The following is a 26,462-nucleotide window of genomic DNA, read 5'->3' as shown; positions in this document are numbered from 1 at the left end:
AAGAGATGGGACATCCTTGGCACAAAGGCCACCATCTGCAAAAATTTAAATCCTTGCTCCAAAGCCTAGAGTGTTAGAGCATTTCAAAGAAGAGAGGTCAATAAATTAACAAGGACAAAATGATATATTTCCCCCCGCCTTGTTCTCAGAATTCACACAACTATTTTGGCTAAATTCACCTTGAGACAGTTACTCACTATCCAAAAAATTGCAGTCCAAATAGTTTGACAAAGTTATAAGCAATGGAAAATAGTGTTTCATAATAGGAAATATCAAGCAAGCTTAATAATACAATGTGTAGTAGGTTGGCTGGTCCTTTCAAAGCCTGGAGGCCTGGAACTGGCCAGCCCCATGCAATTATTCTTCCTGACACAACTGGGATGGGATATGAAGTTTAAAAAGCTGGCTATGGAAGAGATGATTTTCCTGTAAAGAGCAACCAGAATGAGTGTAGAGAAAGGGGATGTTTAGGAAGAAATAGCATGGGTGAAGCTGGAGTGAAAGCCTTCAGTTGGCAATGGCTGCTGTGAATGAGTAGTGTCCAATAGGGGAACTGAGAGAAACAGGAAGGATTATAGAAATTCATGTGCATAAGAAGGCTCCAGTAAGAGACCGTGAGGCTTTAGGAAAAAGAATCCAGGCAGAGAAGGACTGGGAGGCCATGAGGAAAACAAGGAATGTGGGCCTGAGGAAGCATTGAGAGTTTTGTTTTGAGATTGACTTTGTTAGTTTAATAAACCCAAGCCAAACAGAAGGTTTGGCTAAATGAGTGAAGTATTGTTTGATCATTTGATTTAAGGGACGCTAGCTGAAGATGACAGAAACTGAAGTAGGGTGCCTGTAGCGCAACTTCAGCTCATGAAGGGGTACATGGAATATGTCTGGCTCAGTTATGCAGTGCTAAGAATCCCTTCTGTAATAAAATATCCCTATCATAATACAGTTTAAAGCACCCTTGGGACCTGGCTAGTCCTGAAACAAGGGGATTTGATGGACCAGAGGAGGTCCCTTGTCACAGGCCTTCTAGCCCCTGTCCCTTCCTACTGCCATCTTTTTATGGTCTGCACCTGGCCCTGCTGCCCCCAAGCCCAGGCTTCAGCCCTGGACCTACTGCCGCTGGGTTTCAGCCTGTCCAGAACTCCCTGCAGCTGGAGCTCCCTGCTGTGCAGAGTGCAAAAGCTCCTCAATGGCTGGGGCCAGATCTGCTCCTCAGTTCACCTCCTCAATGGCTGGGTCCTGCTGTGCTGCTGGACCTGGTTCTTCTGGAGCTCCCTACTGATCCACTGGCTGCCTTCGGGGCCGGAGCTCCCCAGCCACTGAAGTCAGAGCTCCCCAGCCCCCGGAACCAGGGCCCCAGACCTCCCTGTCATAGGCCACCCTGCCGCACTTCCACCCTTGCCACCAGACCTCCCTATCCCTGGCTCTGTGGTCCAACAACATCCGTGGTCTTGCTGGAGCATAGATGTTGTCAGACCAGAGATTTCCAGTTTGGGGAGGTACAACCTGTATATAAACAAAATTCCTAAGAACATTTGGGTTGCCTTACCTTCATAAGAACCATCTTTGCAACCTATTGTCTGGACTTTAGCCTTATCTGAAGTGCTGTACCTTTAGTATGGGACAGCCAAGAATTAAAAATTCACTCAAATAATACTGTCTGATTATTTTTTTCATTAAAGGCTTTTGTATCGCAATTTTCACAGTAGTATGTGAGCACCCCACATATGCCAAAGTTAATCTTCAGTTAATCTTTGGTGATGAAAAAGTGTTTTCTGAGGGACAACTGGTATCAACTAGTTGCTCTAGCTTTAACCTCCATCTCCCACCCTCCTCCATTAGGTATTATAGAACAATTGCACTCTGCTAAATGGGCTCTGCTGTTAATATACACTATCATTAGTTCTGTGAACTTCATTGGATCAGAGGGTCTTAATTTGATAAAAAGAAAAATGAGAAGAGAAATCCATCTTTTGTAGCCAAAGTTGGCAGGGAATTTAAAACAATGAAAAAATAAGGAATTTCATCAACATTAGGATTAAGCCATGGCTCGACATTAATGCTGATCTGCCAGGCCAAAGACTACACATTTTTATTAAAAACTCTGATAACTGGATCAGGGGATTTCAAAGTATGAGCTATGAGAAGCATTTCTTGTGTGGCACCTAAAAGCATTAACTTACATTTTCATCAAAAGAATGTTCATAAGCACTTTCATTTTTTTTCAGAGAAATCCCATGACTCATGTCTGACTATATAAATCTCAGGTGCATGAGGGAAGTATAGTGTGTCTCTGAGATGTTGGGGTTCTGCATTTTAATCCTCATCTTACGTAAAGGGGAATACTAGTAATTCAAAGAATTATCTCCTTTTCCCTCGGCACTCTTATCCACATAGGTTAGTGGCAGGCAGTGACGTTGAAAGGCTAATATTTGCTCTCTGGAAGAATATGAAATAGGGCCAAACCCTATTATCTTACTCAGACAGAACCTCTCCGTTGCCTTCAAAGAGAGGTTTGTTTAAATAATAACTTTCAGAATTGAGTCTTACTTACATTGCTCATTTTCACTAAGGGCATATCTATACAGCAGCATTATTTCAGAATAAATTCAAAAAATGGGCTTCTTACTCCAACTTCTGTTAACCTCATTGTATGAGGAATAAGGGAAGTCAGCAGACGAGTGACCTATTTCAAAATAAGCTCTGTGTAGACGTGCCCAAGTTTGAAATACGCTATTTCGACTGAAGTTATGCAATCAGCGTCCTCGAGTTGCATAGTTTATTTCAAGTTTAGCCCTGCTGTGTAGACATGCCCTAATAATTTAACTTAAGACTCCATAAAGCAACTTGGCTGAAAGAGAAAAACTAGATGGCATTTTAGACTCTGTAAAAGATAATGGGATGTGAGGCATATTTGGAAATGAAACTTAGAAGCTATCAAGACATGGGTCAGTTAGGTCTTGCCAGCAAACACAAGCTCATAAGAATTACTTGTTTAGAACTTAGGGCATGTCTACACTGCAGGGCAAAAGTTGAATGAAGATAAGTAGCATCAGTTGCGTAGCTGAAGTTGAAATAGCTTAATATGACTTTTGGCACTGTCTACACAGCAAGAAGTTGAAAGAAGAATGAGGATTACAGGAGTTGGAGTAAGAAGTCCTCCATCTCAAAATTATTTTGAAATAATGGCTTGCTGTGTAGACTCTTACTGTTATTTCAAAATAATGTGAGTTTTTGAGAAACAATGCTGCAGCATAGACATGCCCTTAGTGGGGACTGCCCACCTGAGTAAGCCAAATACAGAATTATATTTAACGCATAAGTGAAAATGGTTTTGGTAGTACCATACCAAATGTTTTTAGATGCCTATTCACATTGAAAATATTATGTGTTTTATCACCATTGGCAATATTTGTTCAGGGCAAAAACTAAAAAAAAGTGTTGCAGGTTAGAACTAAGATGAATTTCCAGATCTGTGTAATCAAATACCTGTTTTATGGATAAAATATTAGACTTCGGTCATTCTGTCACATCTCACAAATACTAAGTTCTCCTATAAAAATATATCCTCGGGAACTGAACAGAAAATTAGAAATCATGTTTTGGCCACTGCCCTTCCCCAGGCAATGGAAAATACAGACAAACAGTAAATTTAGATGAAGCAGCTTGTTTACTGGAAGGATTGTTCAGAGCTTAGCATTTTGAAGGAATACAGCTTGATGTACTGTTATGGTACTCATCTAAGAATTTTCAGTATGGAAGTATGTTTCCCAGTGTTCTTGGATTTAAATAGCTTCAATATTACCAGTTACATAACTTTCTTTAAAAATTATGTACAAAGATTTCAGAACACAAAAGAGTATTATTTTTCTGCAAACAAATTATTGTTAAAAAACAGTCCCTCACACTATAACATTGTATTAAGACTAAAAGCATAACATAGAATGTATTTAAACTGGAGAATTTAATTTAGATCACAAATACTGGTTTAAATGTTCCTTTGGTTTGATTAATTTTTAATAGCTCCTCAGCACATTGTTAACATGTCTACATGATCCATGCTTACGTAATAATGCATGGCAAATTTAAATTCTGAATTCAATTAATAAATAATCTTTAATTATTTTTCTAATAGAGGTGGGGAAATAATTGACCTGAACTAGTGCCTAAAAGTCCAACTCTCCATTATAGTCTTTTTTCAAATCCAAAAATATTTGAATACTTTGTATTTATTTTAGTTTCTGAACATATCTAGCTTTCTTTGTTCTGGCAGGCTCTTGATGAAAATCACTGGAATATCACATAAAAAGCCATCAGTACTCTATATTCAGCTCTCTGTGGAAGAAATGAATTATTAAAAAACATCATGTTTTGTTTCCATTTAAAAGCAGTCTCCATGAGAATTTCTTCCCATGTGTGTACAATGAAGGTGTTTGAATAATTTGAGGTATTTGTTCAAAACAGATGAACACTGTGAACCTTTTCAGGTTCCCCCAAGACTAGATCCAGTACAATGAATCATATATGTCATATGTGTGACTCATTGTATTATACTTTGTCTGCTGTTAGCTAGTAATGTGTAAGATAAAATTAGATTTTTACGTCTGTGGGGTATGGACTGTCATTTTCTTCTGTTATACGTTGCCTATCATGAGGTGCCTAAAGCCTTTGGCTACGTCTACACTGGCCCCTTCTTCGGAATAGCCATGCTAATTTAGAACTTTGGAATAGGGAAATTCAAGTAGGAATAAGAGATCCTCTGGAATAGGGCTTTATTCCGGAGGATCGCGCCAATCTGGACACTCTTTTCCGGCTTTTCCCCAAGCCAGAAAAAAGCGGCGGCCATGTTTATTTAAATCCCGCGGGGGATATTTAAATCCCCCGCGCATTTCCCTATTCCAAAGTTCTAAATTAGCATGGCTATTCCGAAGAAGGGGCCAGTGTAGACACAGACTCTGGGTGTTATCACGTCTTGTCTTCAGTATGCCCCATCCCAAGGCAGCACGGCCCAATGGCCACAGTCTATAAATTAGTCCTTGTGACAGAGAGCATTATGGCCTAATGGCTGGAGTCTACAAAGTAGTCCTTGTCTTGTAGGGCAGCACAGCCCAATAACCAGTGTCTACAACACAGCCCTTGGGAACAGGGCTATATAGCCTAATGGCAAGAGTCAAAGGGATTGGGGTTGCAGCCCCAGTAGGAGAGTCCAGGCACACCCTATTCCACTGGACACTGACACAGGGCCCTGTCAGTGAGGAGAATGATCCACCACTTGCTCAGCAGGGAATCCCATGGCAACACACTGAGTTCACTCAGGTGGAAGATATACCTCACACACCCTGTCTGAGTCATTTCCTACCAGCTCTGGCATTGGGGTGATCGACATAGTTTCAGGGTCATCAGGTTTTGCAGTGCCAGCCTCCTCCTGTGGCTCTGCTGGCTTTGGAGGCTGGATACAGTCTCCTGGGTCTCCGGCTTTCATCATTTGGGTTTCTGGCTGGTCCATTCTGGAGCTCCTCTCATAGGGTATGTCTACACTACCACCCTAGTTAGAACTAGGGTGGTAATGTAGGCAACCGGAGTTGCAAATGAAGCCCGGGATTTGAATTTCCCGGGCTTCATTTGCATAAAGCCGGGCACCGCCATTCTTAAATGTCCGCTAGTGCGGACTCCGTGCCACGCGGCACAGACTAGGTAGTTCGGACTAGGATTCCTAGTCTGAACTACCGTTACTCCTCATTCTCTTCATGAGGAGTAACGGTAGTTTGGACTAGGAAGCCTAGTCTGAACTACCTAGTCCGTGCCGCGTGTAGCCGCGCGGCACGGAGTCCGCACTAGCGGACATTTAAAAATGGCGGCACCCGGCTTTATGCAAATGAAGCCCGGGAAATTCAAATCCTGGGCTTCATTTGCAACTCCAGTTGCCTACATTACCACCCTAGTTCGAACTAGGGTGGTAGTGTAGACATACCCCCAGCTCCTTCCTATCCCATGTCTAGCCCAGACCTAGCTGAAATGCTCCCTTTTATACTACACCCGCCCTCGGAGCATGCCCAGTGCAGCCAAGGAGCAGGAATTCCTCTGCCTGCAGAGCCTTAAGCCCTTCTAGTCCAGTGTGGGGTGTGCACACCCTGTCACATACCATAATGAAAATACTACTAATCATAATGCTAATCAGAATGCTACAAATAAAAATAATAAGTAATATTTAAAATAGATTTGGAAAATATTTTGATTATGTTTATTTAATTATAGATACAATTGTAAACCCAACACACAGCCTAAGTAACTGCTGTGCTCTCAGGAAAAATCCTTGGGTCAAGAAAGAAGGAATGTTTGATATTCTTGTTTCTTTCCTATTCTTCCTTCAAGGTATGTTACAGCATTTGGACATATTAGTACAGTACAAGTCTACAGTACACAAGTCATTTAGATTCCTCATGAGGATCCTGACATACTAAGTTCACCTGTCCTCTCCACTCAGCAGAATGTCACTACTTTCAGTGCTTTTCAGGGACTTCAGTGGTTGGTGGCATATCTCCATATGGGCAGCTTCATAAAACTACCTTCTTGAAATGAAAATGTCTTATTCCCCTGTAACATAGATGGGGAAAACCCTGCTCAGTGTGGGGTGAGGGCTCCTGTCTCACTTCTGGCACTCCTGTGAATTCTCCACTTTTTTCTCCTTACGCCATGTCTATAGCTCCAGTTATATGACGGAGTGACCTACCCATCAAAGTCAGGAACTCCCCCCACCTTAGTCCAGGGGGCAGTGTGGCCCAATGGCCAGAGTCAGTGTCTCACCCCTACTTGTTAGTGTGACCCAATGGCTACAGTCTATAATTTGTCCCTATTCATAGGGCAGTGCAATTCAATGGTTAGAGACAGTAACTCCCCCCTACTTTTGGGGTAGTGCAGCCCAATGGCTACAGTGCATAATTGCCTCCCCCTCCCCTGAGTAGGGGTAAGTTATTGACTCTGACCATTGAACTGCACGGCAATCAAAGGGCATGTAGTTCAAAGGCCAGAGTAAATAACTCGCCCCTACTCATGGGTAGTGTAGTCCTCTCTCAAGAGATAGGAGGTAGGGAAGAAGGTTATATCCTTCAGCAAGTAGGGTCTAGGCCCTCCCACTCTACTGGACCCCAGCCTAGGATCCTATTAGTGACTGTAGCTCTTACTACTGATTCAGCAGGGAAGAGTTCTGACTGAAACATGCTGACTCCCCAGCTTCATCTCACTTAACAGGTAGTTGTTGCCTTCTCCTGGGCTACTTTCTGCTATAGTTACCTCAGATCCATCATGAATCTCTGTTTCCCCTTCTTTGTCTGGGATCTGTCTACTTCTGTTTGCCTCTGGAGACCTTCATCCTTACTTAAAAGAAAACAACCAAAACCACCTGAATCCTGTGGCACCTTACAGATCAGGGATGGGCAATAATTTTTTGCTGGGGGCCACTTCAGAAATGTTTGAAGTGGCCCTGGGCCGCACAGGAAGGGGGTCATCAAGCGGAAGAGGTAGGGCCAAGATACTTCCAAATTCCTCACCCTCAGAATGATTGGTCTGGGGTGAGGAAGTGCCTTTGCTCCCCTGCCATGTTTCCCTAGATGCCCATGCCCCTGGTGTGGGAGGAGACTTCCCATGTTCCCCTCCCCCTGACCAATCAGGGTTTGGGGGCAGGGAAGCGTGTGAAACCTCCTCCATTCTGCCCGCACCCTGCGAGTAGCATGCAGTGCTTAAAATCTCCCCGTGCTCCTGGCAGGATGGAAGGAGGCTTCACGCACTCCCCCATCCCCAGGCACTAATTGGCAGGGGAGTGGCAGGGCCTCCGCAGGCCAGATCTATGCTCTTGGTGGGCCAGATCCGGCCAGGAGGCCCTTTTGCCTCTTATAGATTAACATGGGCATAAGTTTTCGTGGTTAAAAACCTCCTTGTCAGATGCAAGCCATCCTTACTGGTGTTTTTTCTTTCCATTTTCCAGTATTCATTTTTCAATTAATTGAAAATTAGTTTTATTCCCAAAGTACAAATAGTCATTTGTGCTGCTATTTAGAGCAGTGGACTCCAACCTTTTTACATCTAAGATCACTTTTTAAATGTCAGAACAAGCCAAGATCTACTGCCCCATCCTTCCCCCAAAACTCTGCCTCCTCCTTGAAGCCCTGCCCTCTGTTCTCCTCCTCTCCATCACTTGCTATCCTCAGCCCTTATACACTCTCAGGGTGTGTCTAGACTACAGGGTTTTGTCGACAAAAGTAGACTTTTGTCGACAAAACTATACCTGCGTCTACACTGCCGCTGAGTTCTGTCGACATAACATCGACAGAACTCAGTAGTTTTGTCGATGGCTGTAAACCTCATTCTACGAGGAATAATGCCTTTTGTCAACAGAGTTCTGTCGATAGAAGGCATTATTGCATCTACACTGTGCTTTGCGTCTACACTGTTATGTCGACAAAGCGGCTTGCTTTGTCGACAGAACTGGATGTAGTCTAGACACTCTTTGTTGACAGAAGCTTTGTCGATTGTATCTGTCGACAAAACTTCTGTCGACAAAACCCTGTAGTCTAGACATACCCTCAGGGTATGGCTACACTGCCACTTTTTTTTTCGATTCTGTCTAGACTGTGCCAAATGTCAGAAAAACCCCTTCTTTCGGAAGCCCTCTTATTCCTCATGGAATGAGGAATACAAGGGTTACCTAAAGAGCATGTTTGCTGTTCTGCTAAAAAAAAAAAGCGGAAGAACAAAGGCATCCCTGGATACAGAAGAGTTTTTCCAGGATACCTCTGGAATCCCGGAAAAACTCCTGCAGTCTAGCCATACCCTAACTGGGTAGAGACAGGATGTGTGGGCTCTGGGGTGGTAATGAGGGATCTGGGTGTGGGAAGGGATGAGATGTGCAAGGTCTGTGAGGGAATTTGGATGCAGGAGGAGGTGGAGGAGATGCTGGCTCAGGGAGAGGGCTCCAGGATGGGGAGTGTTGGGGTTAGGGTACTGAGCAAGCCATGTGCTTGTGGATGTGAGGGTTCAGGAGTTTGGGTTGCAGTATGTGAGGGGCTCAGGGCAGGGAGGTTGGGAGTAAGATGGGCAGTGTGTGGATGGTGCAGATTTGCATGTGTGTGGATGGTGAAGGATTGTTTTGGCAGAAGACTGAGCATGTGGGGCTGCAGGAGTTTGGGAGTGTGAGATGCTCAGGACAGGGGGTTCCAGTGTATGATAGGCTCAGATCTAGGGTAAGGGCGGGGTACAGGAGTGCTATAATGCTGCGGCCAGATGGGGATTTGGCCCCAATCGGGGATTTGTTGGCCAGGCTTCATTTTTAAATAAAATATTATGTCAAACACAAAACGTTTCAGCATTGTGTTTATTTATGAGAAGGGCGGGGAACCTGTTTTGATTCAGAGGTCACTGACCCACAGAAAAGTCAGTTGGGGCCACACAAGAGAGATGCAAAAAAAAAAAACTCCTCCAACCCCCCCCCCCCACCTCACTAATGTGGCCCCAACTGTGGTAGTGGAAGCAAGGGACATGGTACTGGGGAAGGGTGCTAGTGGGTGCCAGGGCAGGGGACAGGGTGCCAGTGGGTTCTGCTGCAGGAGACAAGGAGTCCCCAGCTTGCACCTCCTCCGGGGACTCCTCCCCCCCAATGGAGGGAAGTCCGGTTGCATGCCTCTTCTCACGACTTCTAACCCCCCGCCCACGCGGAGGAGGGAAGCCCCAGCGCACGCCTCCTCTGAGGATTCCTCCCCTCTTCCCCCCCCATAGAGGAGGGAAGCCCAGATGCTCGCCTCTTCACGGGACTTCTAATCCACGCCCCTCCCCCATGTGAAGAAGGAGGGAAGCCCCAGCACGCGCCTCCTCTGGGGACTCCTAACTCCCCCCTGTGCAGAAAGTCCCCGGTGCACCACAGACTTGCTTTGCGGTACGGCGCCAGCTGTTTGGGAGAGGGGGAGCAGCCTTCACACTTCCTCAAATCCCGGAAGTGGAGTGCAGCTGCTGGACTTCCGTCCACCCTGAGGGAAGCCGACATTACCTCCCTCATTGCTGGAGGTAGGTAGTGGGGCTTCTTCGGGGAGGGGAGAAGTGGAGGCGTCCCGAACACCTCACAATCGATTGGTTGGGGCATCCCGATTGGCCAGTCGATCTCGATCAATGGCTTGGTGACCACAGATTTAGAGTATCTTCCTTAAATTCTAGATATTTATTTACCATTTTTTGAATAAAAATCACCAGTTGGTACTTCATATAGTGATGAACTTTCTGTAGCTGAAATTTACTAAATGATAGTTGATCAATATATGGATATCCTGACATAATAATAAATATAATAATTATAATAAATATAATAATTGTTTCTTCTGGTCATAAGTTTTAGATTATTTTGCATATAGAAAAGGTTGAAAAAAATAGCTATTTCAAAATGTTAATGAAGTTCATCTTTTGTAGCCTATTGTTCTTTTAGCTTTGCAGAAAAGCAGGCAAGTTTTTTGTTTTGTTTTTGCTAAAGGATATTTTAATCTATGTTTTCAAAAGCAAAGTTAACAATTATTGAAGTTGAGAGAGCTCATATGCTAATTATATTGTAAAAAGTGTCATGCAATTTCTGTGTCCTTCCAGGATTTGTGTGACCTACATAGAGTCTTCCACACTGCAAATAATTAAATAGCTAAATTACTAAATCTGATTTTTTCCATTTGCATTTTAATTGATTTAATAATAGATATTTTCTTTTATAAGAGAAATCTTACAAGCTTAAATCTTAAAACTTCTTATATAGCTTAAAGATATATTTGGTATAGACACAAAAATACAATTATAAATTGGCCTGTTCAGGTCCCTAAATCTTTATTGACAAAACTTGGTACAAGTCACTTTCTTCAGCTTTGTAGTATTGATCACATATTGTGTTTGATCCTTTTCTACTCTTCATCTTCCTCTTGTGTCTTGCCAGTTGATTGTATCAGCTAAAGTCTTTCATTATCTCATGTGTAGGGCCACATTTCTGTTTTTCTTACATTTAGGTATGTAACCAGTTTATCAATTGCCCAATCAAAACTACACAATAATAAGCTTTTCTCCTTTTTCCCATTTCTCTCTTTATTAAAGAAAAGTTTTCAAACTATCAGGTTAAATGGTGAGGATGCCACAGGATTTAAAATAAACTAAGACAAGTCGGAATTATCAGATATAAGTATTGACTCTGATCTACAGAAAGATACAAAAGATAAATAAGTTATTTTTAATGGTAACTATAGTTAGGCATATACAAATCAACTTTATTTATATAATTATATCATTCAGCTTTGATTTCAGGAAAATATATGAATTATGACTGAAGTATTAATGCAATTAATGACTTCAAACTTATTAGTTTTTCCACTTATTTTCAGCACTCTCTTAGGGCACGTTTGTACTTACTGGAAGATCAACATTCTGGAGGTAAATCTTTTTGTGTTATATTTAGTGGGTCTAGTAAAGACCCCCTAACTTGAATACCAAGGGCAGCTCCCACCAGTGTCCAGTATTCCTCCTTTTGCAAGGAGTAAGGGAAGCCAGCAAGGTAGTATGTGCTCCTGTCAGCCTCCCGCAGTGTGGATGCTACCAAGGCTCAGCTTAAAGTAAACTGAATCCAGCTACACAATTTGCATAGCTGGAGTTGCGTATCTTAATCCAACCTTCTTGGTCTAGTGTAGAACAGGCCTTAATCTTGCCATTTGTCTTGATTACTAAATAATGTCATCATAATATTTTCATTACCCTAAAGCTATTCCCTGCAATAAAGAGAGCCATTTGAAAACACTGAAGTAGCATTAATATTTATCACTTTACATAAATTAAATACATTTTAAATGGCTTAAAATCTCTCTATATAAGGCCTCATCTTCACTACTGTGCTAAATCAGCAATCTATGCATTAATACAGCAATATTGGTTACCTGGTGAGATGTGCTACATTCACCACAAAAAACTCTCCCATCAATGTAATTACTCCACCTCTATGAGAGGTAGAAGCTAACTTGACAGGAGAGCACCTGCCATCAACGTGGTGCAGTGTACATCAACCGCTTAAGTTGTGAGTTTTTCAGAAGGGGGACATAATCCTGAGTGACGTAACTTGCATTGACTTAAATGGTAGTATAGACAAGCCCCAAATGAATACCTGCGCCCATCCTCAAAACATTTCCTTTTATTACTTCACTATGTGAATAATTTTTGTGGAAAAGCCTTATTGTTATGGTTCATTTTGATCCTATCCTATTCTTGAAAATATCTGTATCGTTAGTAATGAGAAAACTTCACATATAGGTGAAAAGGGCTAGGACTAGCTGTCTTGTACCTCTTAATGTTCCATTAAGGGCTGTGTTTGGCTAAGTGACTGCTTATTTCTACGTTGATCCCGCATAGAGCAGCATAGAGGAACACTTGGAGATTACACAATGATGTATAATAGAGGTTCCCAGAATCTCCTCTAATAGACATGCTTAGCTGCAAGGAAGTGCTCTGCCATGGATATGGTTTTGGAAAATGGATACCTGGAATCTTTCATGCCCTACCAGCATCAGTATTAAATGTCTAACTTACAAGCCTATGTGTGACAATACATGTGTGTTTGAGTATATTCCACAGGATAGGGAATGAAGTGTCCGGTCTTACAAATGAATACTCATGGTAGTAAGTGTTTGCAAAATGAAGCCCTTAGTTAATTGTGTGCTCATAAAAAAATCCAAATTATTAAGATTATAAAATGCATAGCAGAGTTTCAGTTCCCTTTGTATGGAGAATTGAATGTTCTCCAGCATATAGCATTTCAGTCCCAACTATTTATTTTCTGAAACATAGAATGAGTAATTGCAAAGCTGTCGTTTTCCTTACAAGAATTTCACATTAGAGAACCAAAAAGCTATTGACGCTTCAATTGAGATACAGTTAACCGAGAATACTTGAAATGGTTTCAGCAAAGGCACCTTTTTGCTATTTAAAAGTAATTACTAGGTTGTTGCTATAGTGACTGCTAAAAGTATTATGCACCATTTGCAGTGTAACTGACTGTGGACCATACAAATGGTACAGATGTTCTTGAGCTTAATTTTAAAAAGCTATTAAGCCACCCATTTCACTGAATTTCAGGATATAAACAATGTATTGCATATTAGGGAGGTATTAAAGCTTAATCCACAATTTTTGTAATGGATGGTTAATCACTCTTCTCTCTCTTTCCTAAATTCAAATGGAAACACTTAAATAAAAGTAGTAAGATGCAGTAAAATCATAATGAAGTATTAGATATACCAATAAAGTAATAACATAATGAGACAGCAAAAGTATGTGCCTCACCCATAATCAACAGGATCATTACCTCTTTCCCTCTGAATATTTTGTACTTGTAATTATAAAACATTAATAAATACTATGTAAGAATTTAATCCAGTACACAACAATAATCCCTATTTCTCTAATGCTTTTAGTTATAAGGCACAGGCTGACTGATCTCTTTAAGGATCAGGATCTCTATTTTCCTTGGATGTGCCAGTTGTATACTGGCAAGGCCTGATTAGGGGCAGGGTAACATCTGGTGTCAAGAGATAGATGACAAAGAGATAGGAGCCATCTATCTCCATAGATGGAAGCCAAAGACTTGCAGAGTGGATGTTTCCTATCAATTTCTGAGAGTGCTGAGATGAACAAAGGCTCAGAGTTCTTTCAGTCTTCCTTCGCAGGTCACGATTTCTAGATCTTTTCATCAATTTTGTTGCTTTTCTCTGGACCCTCTCTGATTTTTCCACATCTTTCCTCAAGTGTGGTGTCCAGAACTGGACATAATACTCCAATTGAGGCCTAATAAACACAGAGTAGAAGGGAAGAATGACTTCTCCTGTCTTGCTCACAACACTCCTATTAATGCATTCCAGAATTGTTTACGCTTTTTTTTTTTCTTCACAGTGTCACAATGTTGACTATTAATAGTTAGGTATGATGCTAAGAACAAATCCCCAAGTAACCTGGATCCAAAATTGCTTCTCATTAAAAAAATAAAGCTAGTCATATTTTTCTCCAACTTATGGGAAATCTAAGCATGAAAGGTTTTCTGTCTAACTGATAATGACACCATTTTCTTTTAGAGCAGTGCTGGGAGTCAATAATTTTTCATTATTCTTGGTCATGGCACATGTTTCTTTGAATCTAATGAGAGGAGGAAAGAAGATTAAAAAAATTGTCTAAATTATTTCTCTTAGAGTCCATTGAAAATGGAGGAACACACCTCTTACAGTTGTCATCTTGAAATATTTTCCCCAGAATTATCTCAGTAAGTCTTCACCAATAGGAGCAATGACAGGAAAATTTAGGAATATAATAGTGTAGACAAGGTATTAGAGGTATGATTGGAATAGTTATCAGTGCTTTCAACTTCTCCAGTGCTTTCAAACATAGAATTTTTAAATTCAGTATTCTAATAGTATAGTTTTCATTAAATAATCTTTCAGGATTCTTTGTGTACCTTTCTAAATTTGAACTAGTTGCAAAGCACATCACTTGATAAAAATAAGTGTGTGTGTGTTAGTTAATAGTCTTAGTTAATATGAATAATTAGCAACATAGAATATCAGACTTTATGCTGTTTGCCATTGTATGTGTAGCGTTTTCATATTCCATAATGTCAGCGAATTATAATGTAGCAATGTACCCATTTGGTACTTCTCTAAATTTGGTTAATAAAGGTGTACATTCCTTATTGTATTTTTGTGTAGCACAAGTTTCTGAATTTGTTCTATATCTAAAATTGTGTATAGTTTTAAGGGTGTAGGGACAAAACAAATGTGTTTACATTTACATAAAAGACATGAGTTAACACATTTTCTAACAAACTTTTACAGGCATGACTTAATATCAATAATCTGCCCAAGAAGATTTCTATTTACAAAGCTTGACATATATGAAGATTGAAATATAAAACATATATTTCTAGAATTTGTTCTAAATGAGAAACTTTAGTGTGAGTATCAAATATTCATTTTTCTTAAAAGTGAGATGGATAAGAACTTAGTTTTAGGATTTTCAAGGTGAGAACTGCAGCCAGCAATGGCACTCTTTGTTAGCAAATCCTTCTTTCTAAGAAGAGACAGGTTTTCATTTATATTGCCATTAACAGCTACCTCATGCCACCAGTAATAAAATATGACTTTGCACCTAAAGAACATACAACACACACTAAATATTCCTTTATAATAAAATATAAGACAGTAAAGAATATGAAATATTTAAAGAGAAAGATGCAATCTTTACTCATCAGCTGTGGCTTTGTTTAAAAACATGAAGACATGCAACTGTTTTGAAAGGTGGAACTCTCACAAAGACATTTACACTTCTCAGGCTTTGTTCACGCTGCCAAGAAGAGCATAGATTTTACTATAGCATAACTAAGGCTTTGTCCACCCTTAAAAGTTCAAAGCACAGCACTTTGAATTATAAGCATGGCCATGGTGCAAGCATCGGGCAAGCATAGCCCTGGCCTATCGTTGGTATCACCTAATGACCCTGTTATAAAACTACCCCTAGGATTTTACAGAAAGCTAACTTGTATGTTAGTTGTGGTGAAAATACAGCTTTTCTGTAGTGAAGACATATCCTCAGGTAAGCAAAGGCAATTTTTAAAGTATAACCACTAGAAATGGGATACTCAAGCAATACTGTCCCAAGAGTTCAGAAATCTTGAATTTATTCTGAAAATATAAGACTTAAAAATGGACTTTCAACATATTTTTAAAACTCTTAAGAGAAAAGCTCCTGACAATGATCTGTGCTGGTGAATGATTCAGGGTGAAAATTCAACCTGACATGAAGACAAAAAGCCACATCATTAGTCTTGCTATCACTCTTTTACTCCATTGCAACAAGAAGAGGTGATAAAATCAGATTATCTGGCCTTCTGAGGATTCCCCAGGTTCTGTGCCACTTCCTTTTTATCTTCCCAGGGGAAGATTACATGACTGGGCTGTCTCTACACTCAATGCTTTCTGGCTGCTTAACAGCTCTTTGGAGCTAAAGCTGCCATGAGGCTGCAATAATCTACCAATTTTGACTACCCACCTTGGCCCTGTGATGAGTATGATTTGGCAGGACTAGAATGCCTGGGCTTTTTGCAAGATTGATTAGTCTATAATAATGGCTTAAAATCAAGACCTATCCATAGTGTTTGTGGTGTCAATCTTATTCACGTGTCTCTCTGCTGTGTATTTTTTTCTGCAGGATATACTATAATGAGGTGCTTTCAGATGTATGGAATGAAAGAAGTTAATTATTAAATTAAGCAAACTTCTGGTGTATGGCTAACAAAACAATTTTATCATGTGGACGTTAAAAAAACAGTAATTTTTGCCAGTTAAATAAAGTCATTGTATTGAACATGGTAATTAGAATTGCATTTTTATAAGAAATGACTATGTTTGTCAATACCAGATTGGAATATTACAGCATCTGCACCAGGTTAGTGATTTGTTCTGAAATTGTAGTTGACAGTTTGTGGCAGTTTAACTCTGTTACACAGATCATTATGAGGGTTTTTTTCAGTTTCCCTGAGGTGAATAAGGGAATTGTAGATGAAAAGGGTTTATTCACTCAGAAACATCTATCTTTTCCCTGAGATTTTGGGATTTTTCCGTAACTATTTTGAAAAGATGAGGTGCTATGAGTATAGAAAATGCATTTTTAGGAGTTTCTTCATTCTAGCATTCTATTTTTCTTCCTTTCACTTAACCTTAAATTCAGACTAAATTGTGCATAACAGTTTAAACCAAAATGTTCAATTGTAAGTACATGAATTTAGATACCTAAATACATATAGATGGACCTGTATGCATTAAATGAGTCAGGGTACGGCTTGAGAGTGGGCCAAAGGAGGACTAGAAGACAAGGGGAGTAGAGGTGAACGGCCGCTGTTTCAGTATGCTAATTGCTGGCCATAATATGTACAGCTGCCTAAATGACTACAGGTTCAATTTCCCTGTTCAGCACCCTTGGGACCTGATTGCTCCCAGATGAAGGATTTTGCCTGACCAGAGGAGGTCATTTCTGGCCCCCTGCCACCAGCCCCCTATCCCTGGCCCAGCCCACCGGCCTTCCAGACTGCTCCCCACCTGCTGCTGGCCCTGCTGACTGCACTAGGCAGGCACTGCTGCTTTGTCTTCCAGCCCCAAAGGGCCGCCACTGCCACCACCACCGCAACTCACTGCCCCACCAGGCAGCCATGGACCTGGTCTCCCAGCCCCTCCAGGCAGCACCATTGCAGGTACATGGCCAAAGTCTTTTAACAATGTAGGAAAGAGAGGAGCTAGAAAGGCTGCCCTTATTTTCATTAGCAGCACATTTGATTATTTTGCATTTTTATTCTCAAAATCAATGTAGGCCATCTTACCATTAAAGTATCATTTTGGGATAATGTAGTAAATCAAAGCTCTACTATCTAATAGTAAGGTATGAATCAGTCTGAATTCAGGAAAAAATGGAGGATATTGGAATGGAAGGATATTTTGAATATGTAGAGGGATATTACTATTTAGCATGGAACAAATATTTTAAAAGTGTGTGGTTTTCCTTTAAGAATTTGAAAATCTAGCTATCTACATTTTATATGAGAAAGAGAGACTTTCTGGGTATTGCTGCCTGATATTTTTTTGTCTGAAAAATGAGGAGTACAGGACCTGTCAAAAAAGGGTTTTGTTTTCAAAAGATCCCCATCCAAAAAGCCATTTTTCTTTCAAAAAGCCCCTTTTTGAGAAAAACCTGCAGTGGCCATTATGCTAATGTAGTGTGGGATATTTAAATCCTGGCTTTATTTGCAATTTTGAAGTGTCTAATTTACATCCCTTTTTCAAGAAAAGGGAGGTAGTTTACACACAGCCCCTGTGATGAGAGGTGATTATTTTTCACTGAATTTATTTAGGAATGGAAAGCTCTTCCAGAGTTGCCCTATTTCTTGATATTTGTATATCAACATAGCTTTAAAATGTCCAGATGAGGCACCCTTATGGCATCACTTTTAGGGATGCAAAAAAAACCCCACACTACAAAAGACAAAATTACATCATTTTGGCTGGGGAGAGTGAGTTGTAATCAGAACACTAGAAAAAAAGCCTTATTCAGAGGCAAATCAAGACCACACATTCCTGGGGCTTCAGGAAATGTAATCTCTCTCCTGTCCCCTGCTTCTACCTACAGGATGCAACTTAGCTTGCTGAATTATGGTGACTGTCTGTAGCCTACACTTTAATAGACAAGAGAGATAAAAGGTTTGTAAGGGAAGCAAGCAAAGTATGTGAGCAGGAGATGGGGAAGAGTAGCGTGGAGGAAGGAGAGCTGCAGGGATAAGAAGGATAAGAGGACACTCAAAGCAGGAGAAAGGGAGATGTGTGGAGTGTAGGAAAAGGAGACCTGAGGAGGATAAGGGTGGTAGAAGGGGATAAAGCAGAGACTCTGACAGAGTGAACCAAGGAATTGGTGATCTGGGAGGAGGGAGTGCAAGCAGAGACCCAAGGAATAGGAAGAGCATGTGATGTGTGAGGGATTAGAGCAGGGAAAGGTGACAGGGAATGGTAATGATGTGGTAAACAGAGACCCAGAGTGAAAGGAGTGGAAACTGGTGACAGGTGAGGGGGAAGGAAGGAGAGCACATAGAGACCCTACTATGTAGATACGGAAGGCAGAAATAGGGAGGCCCATAGATGCCCCTGAATGAAAAAAAAAGAAATAGTGTACAATGGGGAGAACAAAGGAATGGGGGAACAGAGGTTATACAGAGCCTCTGGCATGGTATGGGAAATGGTTGATAATGGTATGGTAAGAGGAGAAGCAGGAGGGACATAGAGAGAGCCTAGCATTTGATAGGGTTGTGAGGACTTTTAGAGAGCCATTAAACAAAGTGGCTGCGTCTAGACTGGCAAGTTTTTCCACAAAAGCAGCTGCTTTTGTGGAAAAGCTTGCCAGCTGTCTACACTGGCCACTTGAATTTCCGCAAGAACACTGACGATCTCATGTAAGATTGTCAGTGTTCTTTCAGAAATACTATGCTGCTCCCGTTCGGGCAAAAGCACTCTTGCGCAAATGGTGATTGGGGCTTTCTTGCACAAAACTGCGTCTAGATTGGCAAGGATGCTTTTCCGCAAAAAGTGCTTTTGCAGAAAAGCGTCCATGCCAATCTAGATGCTCTCTTCCACAAATGCTTTTAACGGAAAAACTTTCCGTTAAAACCATTTGCGGAAAATCATGCCAGTCTAGACGTAGCTAGTGGGTTTACAGGGTGCATGTGGGACAGACAGGGTGATGAATGTACCATGGGGTATATGCAAAGCATTCTGCCTACTGAAACTATAAAGGATTCAACACCCTAATGAATACCCATATGCTGGTACAGCTACTGCCAGCTTTTGACTCCACAAGTGATATCTGTGTATCATGTTAAAGAGATTATTTTCCCTCTAACATTTTGTTTTGTTTGTGTGTTTATCACGAACACTGAACAGGTGCTGTAACATTCACTTTGAGCAAAGGAACAGCTTTGATTGTGTGCCTAAAGTCACAGCTCTCAGCTTCTGATTCCCTAGCCCTGGGACTGGTCCAAGGCAAGTTCAAGCTGGAACTAATTGTACAGCCTCTTCTCTTCACCCCAATACTGTTCAATGCAATAAACACTCAGTCCACCAAAAATGGTTTGCTCCTGATTAAATCAGAGTAAATTGTACTCATGAGAATGTCTTGGGCAAACATAAAGGTAAAAACAACCACCCTAACATGTTTTGACTCAAATGAAAAACAAAACATGTCAGGTGTCTTTGTCCGCCTCCCACCGAAAGAGTTCCCAGAGTGTTGAAACAACACATTGGGTGCCTTATTTCCATGCACTCACTAACTAACATTTTAAACATGGAGCGTATTTTATAGTTAGATACATAATTGCATGTAGGCAGGCCACTTCCAATCACTGCAGCAATGCCAGAGAGAATCTCTCACTGGTCTTTATAAAAAAAAACCCAAAACAAACAAACAAACAAACAAAAAACACCAGAATAGAGGACCAATGATATAAAGAAAATATTTACTATGCAATGATCAGGGTAGGGTGAAATCATCACTTGCTGTTCACATTCTAAGATTGACTCAAAGTAAATTATGTAGAAAAGTAAAAAATACAGTAAAAAAGAGCACCGAAGATAAAGGTTCTAAAAAGGTTACATGGGACACTCCAAACAAAAATATGTCTCATTCTGCAAAGTGCCAAACATGTTTGTGATGCTGTATAAAAAATAACAACTTAGATGCAATCAAAATGGTGTTAAAAATCCCAACTCATGATTACAAAGCAACTCCAGGCCATCTGGACTGTCTTAGCTTTAATTACAAATCTTTACTTTGCTGGATAGAACATGGTGTGGAGCTGTGCAAACACTCCAACAATCAAAAGGGAACAGAAGGGAAGGCCGATGTTGAACGATCGCATGGACAGCATTTTGCTGTTAACAACTGATTCATGTAATTACATCTGTCTGTCTGTCATAGCGCCTGAGACTCCAGAAATAGGTAGAGATCCTCATTCAGGGCTCTCATCTATGGTGCAGCCAGACTTCCTCAGGTTCTCAGAAATTACATCTATGAATGCAATTCCTAACTTTTTCCCAGGATTTCCAAGTTGATAGCTACGTACCCAATTGTTTCTTCTTTGTTCTGTTACTGTTAGGTAGGTACAACTTAATTTTGATAGTGCCTCCTACACTATTACCACACCATGAACCAATATTATTCTGTTTAGCAACTAAGGCTAAATTACGGTTTAAGTCATGGTGCTTGATAGGAAACTTTCAGAAGTGCTGAAAGAATAGGGAGTGCCCGTGACCTCTTTGGAGAAATGTGGAATGTTCATGTGCACTTCATTCTGCACCGTTTGCTTCTTGGCTGAAACAGGGCCAAGGATGGGCCTCTCCCTCCAGTTCTCCTTTGGAAATACAGGCTGTACTTCCCTTAACCAGGACTCTCTGGTCTGGTAGCATCCATGGTTCAGCACAACCATGGATATTCCTGGACCACAGAGCACAGCTACAGGGAGGTCTGGCAGCAGGCCAGGAGTGCAGTAGGGGGACTCTCTTCTCAGTTGGAAGCCCAGTGTCAAGGGAGGGGGGCATGGCATGGCGGAGCTCCAGCTGTGTCCAGGGAGCTGTGACCCATCAGCAGCTGTGGAGCTCCAGCCTCATCCCCAGATGAAGACATGGTGTCCTGGACACAGAGCCAAGCAGCTCTAGAGCTCAGGCCCTGGCAGTGGAGCGCCATCCATGCTGCTCCGGCCCCGGCAGCAGCAGGGCCAGTGGCAACTAGAAAGCCCCAAGGGGGCTGGGACAGTTGTGGGGCCAGGCTAGAGCCCTAGTTCTGTGGCAGCAGGGCAGCACTGGCCATGAGGAGAGGGACCTTACCTGGTCCGAAAAATCCCCTTGTCTGGGATCTGTCAGGTCCAACCTATATTTAATGTCATTTTAGTGCTAGATACTGCAGAGCTCAGAGTTCTCTGTGCCTACTTTACATTATTCCTTTGGTTCAAAGTGGCTTAAGGATAGAATAAACAGACACAGCGTGATCATTAATTGTCGGGGGAGTCCACCAGAGGTACAGAAACAGTGTAGGGCCATGGCCAAGGAAAAAGATAGATGACACGATTCAGGTTCTTTCCTTTGTCGACTGCACCACGTCTAGACTGCCACGCTGTGCTGGATCAGCTGATCGTCGGCACAGCGCGGCGAGCATTTTTATTTTAATGAAGCGGGGATTATTTAAATCCCCGCTTTGTTGACTATGCTGGGTAAACTAGTTTACATGACTCCGTTAATGGAGCCATGTAGTCTAGACGTACCCTATGTAATTGGACCAAACCCTACATTCCTCTTCTTGACCAGACACTACTCAAGGAAAATGATTACTGACTTCAGTTCAAGTTTCCCTGAGTAAGTGCTAATTCAGAAATTACTTTGGGATAAAACCTGTGGTTTGTAGTGCTATACAAATGAAAACGTATGTGTAGTTATAAATCATAATATGTGCAAATTTAACTATCTTGTTTTCTCCCAGAAGAATATCTTCCATGACATTAACACCTAAAATCCTTTGTCAATCCATGGCTTTATTAATGAGCTGGAAAGTAGGCAAGAAGGGGGAGGTTTTTAAAATTTAACCTTCCCATTGATCCTACCAGAAGCAATATGGATTCAGGATTTTTTCCTTGGTTGGAAAAGATAGAGTTAATCATATTGATTTCAGCTTCAATTCTTTGTTCAAAAGTTAATCAATGTATTCACAGTATGCTGTTCCATTAAGTCCCATCATTGCTTATGTTTAACAAAACAATACTCTTATTGCAGAAGAACCAACACTTCTCCTTCAGAGAGCCTGACAGTTGAATTGGCTTTTGCTTTGAAATGTGCTTTAGCATCAGAATCTTGAGTCAATGCCGTGTTTATTCTCTGTACAATAGTTCTTTGAAATGTAGCTAGGTTTGTAAAATTCGAAACAGCCAAACTCTCCCTCCTCTCCATCCCCTGCAACATAGACACACACAGACAGAATGACAAATGATTGTCTACAACTTTTACAAGAGCCTATCCACATACTGGGATTGCTGTAAAATGGATCAGAGTTTGAGTAACAACATCAAAAATTGTGACATTTTGATAACCATCATTTTTAACCTTGAGATGTAGCAGAAAATGTGTGTTTCTATGCACCAATACAATGGTTTATAACAGGCATAGGGCACCTTTTTGGGGATGGAGGCCATTGACCCACAGGTTCCTCAATGCTGGAGGGAACCCTGAGCCTCGGGGCAGATCCAGGCAAGCTGGAACTTGTATCTGGATCTTAGGCCTTAGGTTCCCCATCCTGATTTATATAAAGCATGTCATAGTAGCAGCAAGGAAGAGCATACACATATTCTTTTTGGAATAGTAATAGAGATGTAGCCATGTTAGTCTGGTCTAGCTGAAACAAAAGACAGGACTATGTAGCACTTAAAGACTAAGAAGATAGTTTATTAGGTGATGAGCTTTCGTGGGCCCCCACTTCCTCAGATCAAATTGTGGAAGAAAATTGGCATGACCATATATACCAGTTAACTTTTTTTGATTGTGTCCCTTTGGTATATATGGCAATTTTCTTCCACAATTTGATCTGGGGAAGTGGGTCTGGCCCATGAAAGCTCATCACCTAATAAACCACCTTCTTAGTCTTTAAAGTGCTACATAGTCCTGTCTTTTGTTTCATTCTTTTTGGAGTGATTGCCCATATGCATTCCATTTAGGTGTGCATGCATTGCGTGCCCAATTATCAGAATATTTTCCCCTAAGCAGTATCCATTGGGTCAGCAGTGGAGTCCCCTCAAGTAGCGCCTCCATGGCAACACCTATATACCCTTGTAAACTGTCAGCCCCCTCAGTTCCTTCTTACCACCTGTGATGGTTATTGGAGTGGTTTGACCTTGCATCCTGCAAGCACCTTTCCTAATGGTCTTTGACTAAAGTGTAGATAGTTATATTAGATAGTTCTTAGTTACATTGTTGGCAGTTTCCTCCACTTACCCTTTCTCCAGACCAGGGGCATGCCTCAGTCCCAGGTTTTAAAGCCTGTGACAAGGGCTTAAAGCCCGTGTCATGTGCTGACCCTCACAACTCCTGCTTTAGGGTCACTAACCTGACAAGTGCAAAATCTGCAGAGGCTTTAAGCCACAGCTAAAGAAGGAGAGAGATTCTCACTTAAAGTTCCTTCTCATGGAGGCAGCATTTTGTCTGATATCGGTGTTCCAACCCCTCTTGAGATCATCGAGCTTGGGAGTCACCTAAATGAAATGGACATGAACAATCATTAGAAGAAGAAAAAATGGTTGCCAACTACTTGTAACTGTTCTTCTTAAGATGTGATGCTCATGTCCATTCTAAATCTTACCCACCTCTCCTTTGGCAGAGTATTTCAGCAAGAAGAACTAAGGGGGCAAAGAGGTGGCAAGGCATATATGTGCTGCCATGGAGGCGCCACTTCAGGAGGCTCCATTACTACTAGACATTTATTTGCAGCTAATCACAGGATTGCTACAACTATGCTAAAGTATTTTTTATATGCTTTTCCACTAAAATGCATGTGAACAGGTATTTGTTTTCAGGGATGTTTCAAGAATGTCCATTCGGCATCCAGATACCATTCAAGAAAAGCATAAATATTTAGCAATGAATATGGGTATTCTCTCCCTTGCTGTTACTATGAACTGCTTATATAAATATATAATTTTATAATATAAATATGTATTTTACACACACACACACACACACACACACACACAAATTGTTCCTAATCTAACAGACACTATAACTGTGTTTCCACTAATGAGATGAGGTTTATACAAAACTTGTCTTTTTATAGGCAGTAACAAATCCTGTGAAAAAAAATGTAGTGTTGTTAAAAAAGCATAACTTTTTTGTACTCAATACAATTAGCAGGCAGCATCTTCATTTTAATAGAAACATAAGAACATAAAAAAGAATAGAAGGCCCCTAAGCCATTGATATTTTCCATTCTCCTTTTTCTTTGTATTTTTTTCCTCCGTGAAAATTTTAATATAGATTATAGACTCCATTCTCCCTATATTTTGCATCTCATATTTCCTGTTCTGAAAGCTATATTATGTACTGACAGTTTAAAATAGAAAAGCATAATCTAGTGTGTCTCCTGCAATTGTGAAATCTCTGATTTATTCTGGTAATCTTTTTTTAATCTAGTCCAATTTTCATCTATTTAAAGCTATATTGGAAAAGCAGTTAGAGATGTTTGGCACTGTGTCTCCACTCATTTATATTATTATAAATTAGGTGTATCTCCATTACAGGAAATGGTGTTTCACTGGTGTGAGAGGAGAATCAGATGCATCCTCTACTAAATAGTCTTGCAGACTTTGAGTAAATCCAACTACTCAGAGATTGTGGTAAAGCTTACACACTACCTATAACATTTTGCTATAAATATAATATTTTAAATAATTAAATTTCATAGGATTTCAGATATGAAAATGCATTTTAGGCTTAAAGCTCTAGAAACATGTAGAGATTATTTTGATGTTACAATTCCAAATAAATTCAAAACCCTTGTATCATTTCCCCAATATTGGTCCTTGACAGGAATATATCTGCCATATTTTGTGTATATATCCAACGGAAGTGGACTAAGTAACAACAATGTTTAAAATGAGTTCCCAAACTCAGTTTAAAGGCCACTGTAGGGACAACCTTAATGTAGCAGAGAAAGAATAACCCATGTCTAGAAGCTGAAGACAAATTCAAATTAGAAATTAGGCACAATTGGATCCTTCATCCATTGGCAAAATTAGATCAAACTGGATGGTTTTCTGGAAGCTGTGGTTTAGCCTTAGGCAAGTTACTCTGTAGTCAAGCACACAAGTTATTGGACCCAATATAGAGGTAATAAGGTGAAATTTAGTGGCCTGCAATTTATCAAATATTTCACTAAATAACATGGTCCTTTCTGATTTTAAGCTCTATGAATCTACAGTATAAATTTAGAGTGATGAATATCATGGTTATGAACTGACCAGTCAACCACACACCTCTTCTGGAACCAGAAATATACAATCAGGCACCCATAGAGACAAAAAAATAGTATAGTATTGTTTTAAATGTGAACTACTAAAAAGCTAAGGGGAAAGCAGTATTTTTCATCTGCACAGTAAAGTCTCAAAGATATATTAAGTCTATGTTAAGCTGTAAACTTCTGAAAGAACAATAATAACAATTTGTTCAGAGTTACAAATATTTCAGAGGTATGAATAACATCTATTACCTGAAGTGTTTATAATTCTGAGTTTCTACTGTACATTAAATTTTGCTAAAGTAAAACAGTCTTATGGAAAAGTTCTCTAGATATTGCAGAGATGAATAATCTTCTATTTTATACTGGTCTGAGATTAATAGTTTGAAAGAGGAAATCTGGCAATATTTTAATCTATATTAACAGCTCTCTGTACTGTGACATACTGATGCAAATGCGAGGTATGGAAACATTTTTATTTTTAAAAGTATAGTTAATGATAAGATAAAGCACGTATTTCATTTATTTTAAAATAGTTATTGTAAGTTAATTAAATTCCAGCTAATTGTTTAAAACTAGGCTTTAATTTATGTAAGAGTTATAAACCTCTGTTCTATACAGGAAATGTATAAACAAATGTCTTATGCCATAAATGGAAATCACATTCTGATTAGGACATAATTTAACTGTTTCTTAATGTACTTAAGATATTAAGGCATTTAATTGACATAACTAATAAATATAGTTAATTTGCTTATGCAATATATTTATTGAATGCCCAGCAGTGTTATCAGCAATTATTTAATTAACTCATTACAACAGTCTTGTTAAATAATAAAGTATCT

Source organism: Pelodiscus sinensis, chromosome 3 (assembly GCF_049634645.1).
Source record: "Pelodiscus sinensis isolate JC-2024 chromosome 3, ASM4963464v1, whole genome shotgun sequence".
Classification (NCBI taxonomy): Eukaryota; Metazoa; Chordata; order Testudines; family Trionychidae; genus Pelodiscus; species Pelodiscus sinensis.
Note: the sequence above shows the minus strand (reverse complement) of the source record.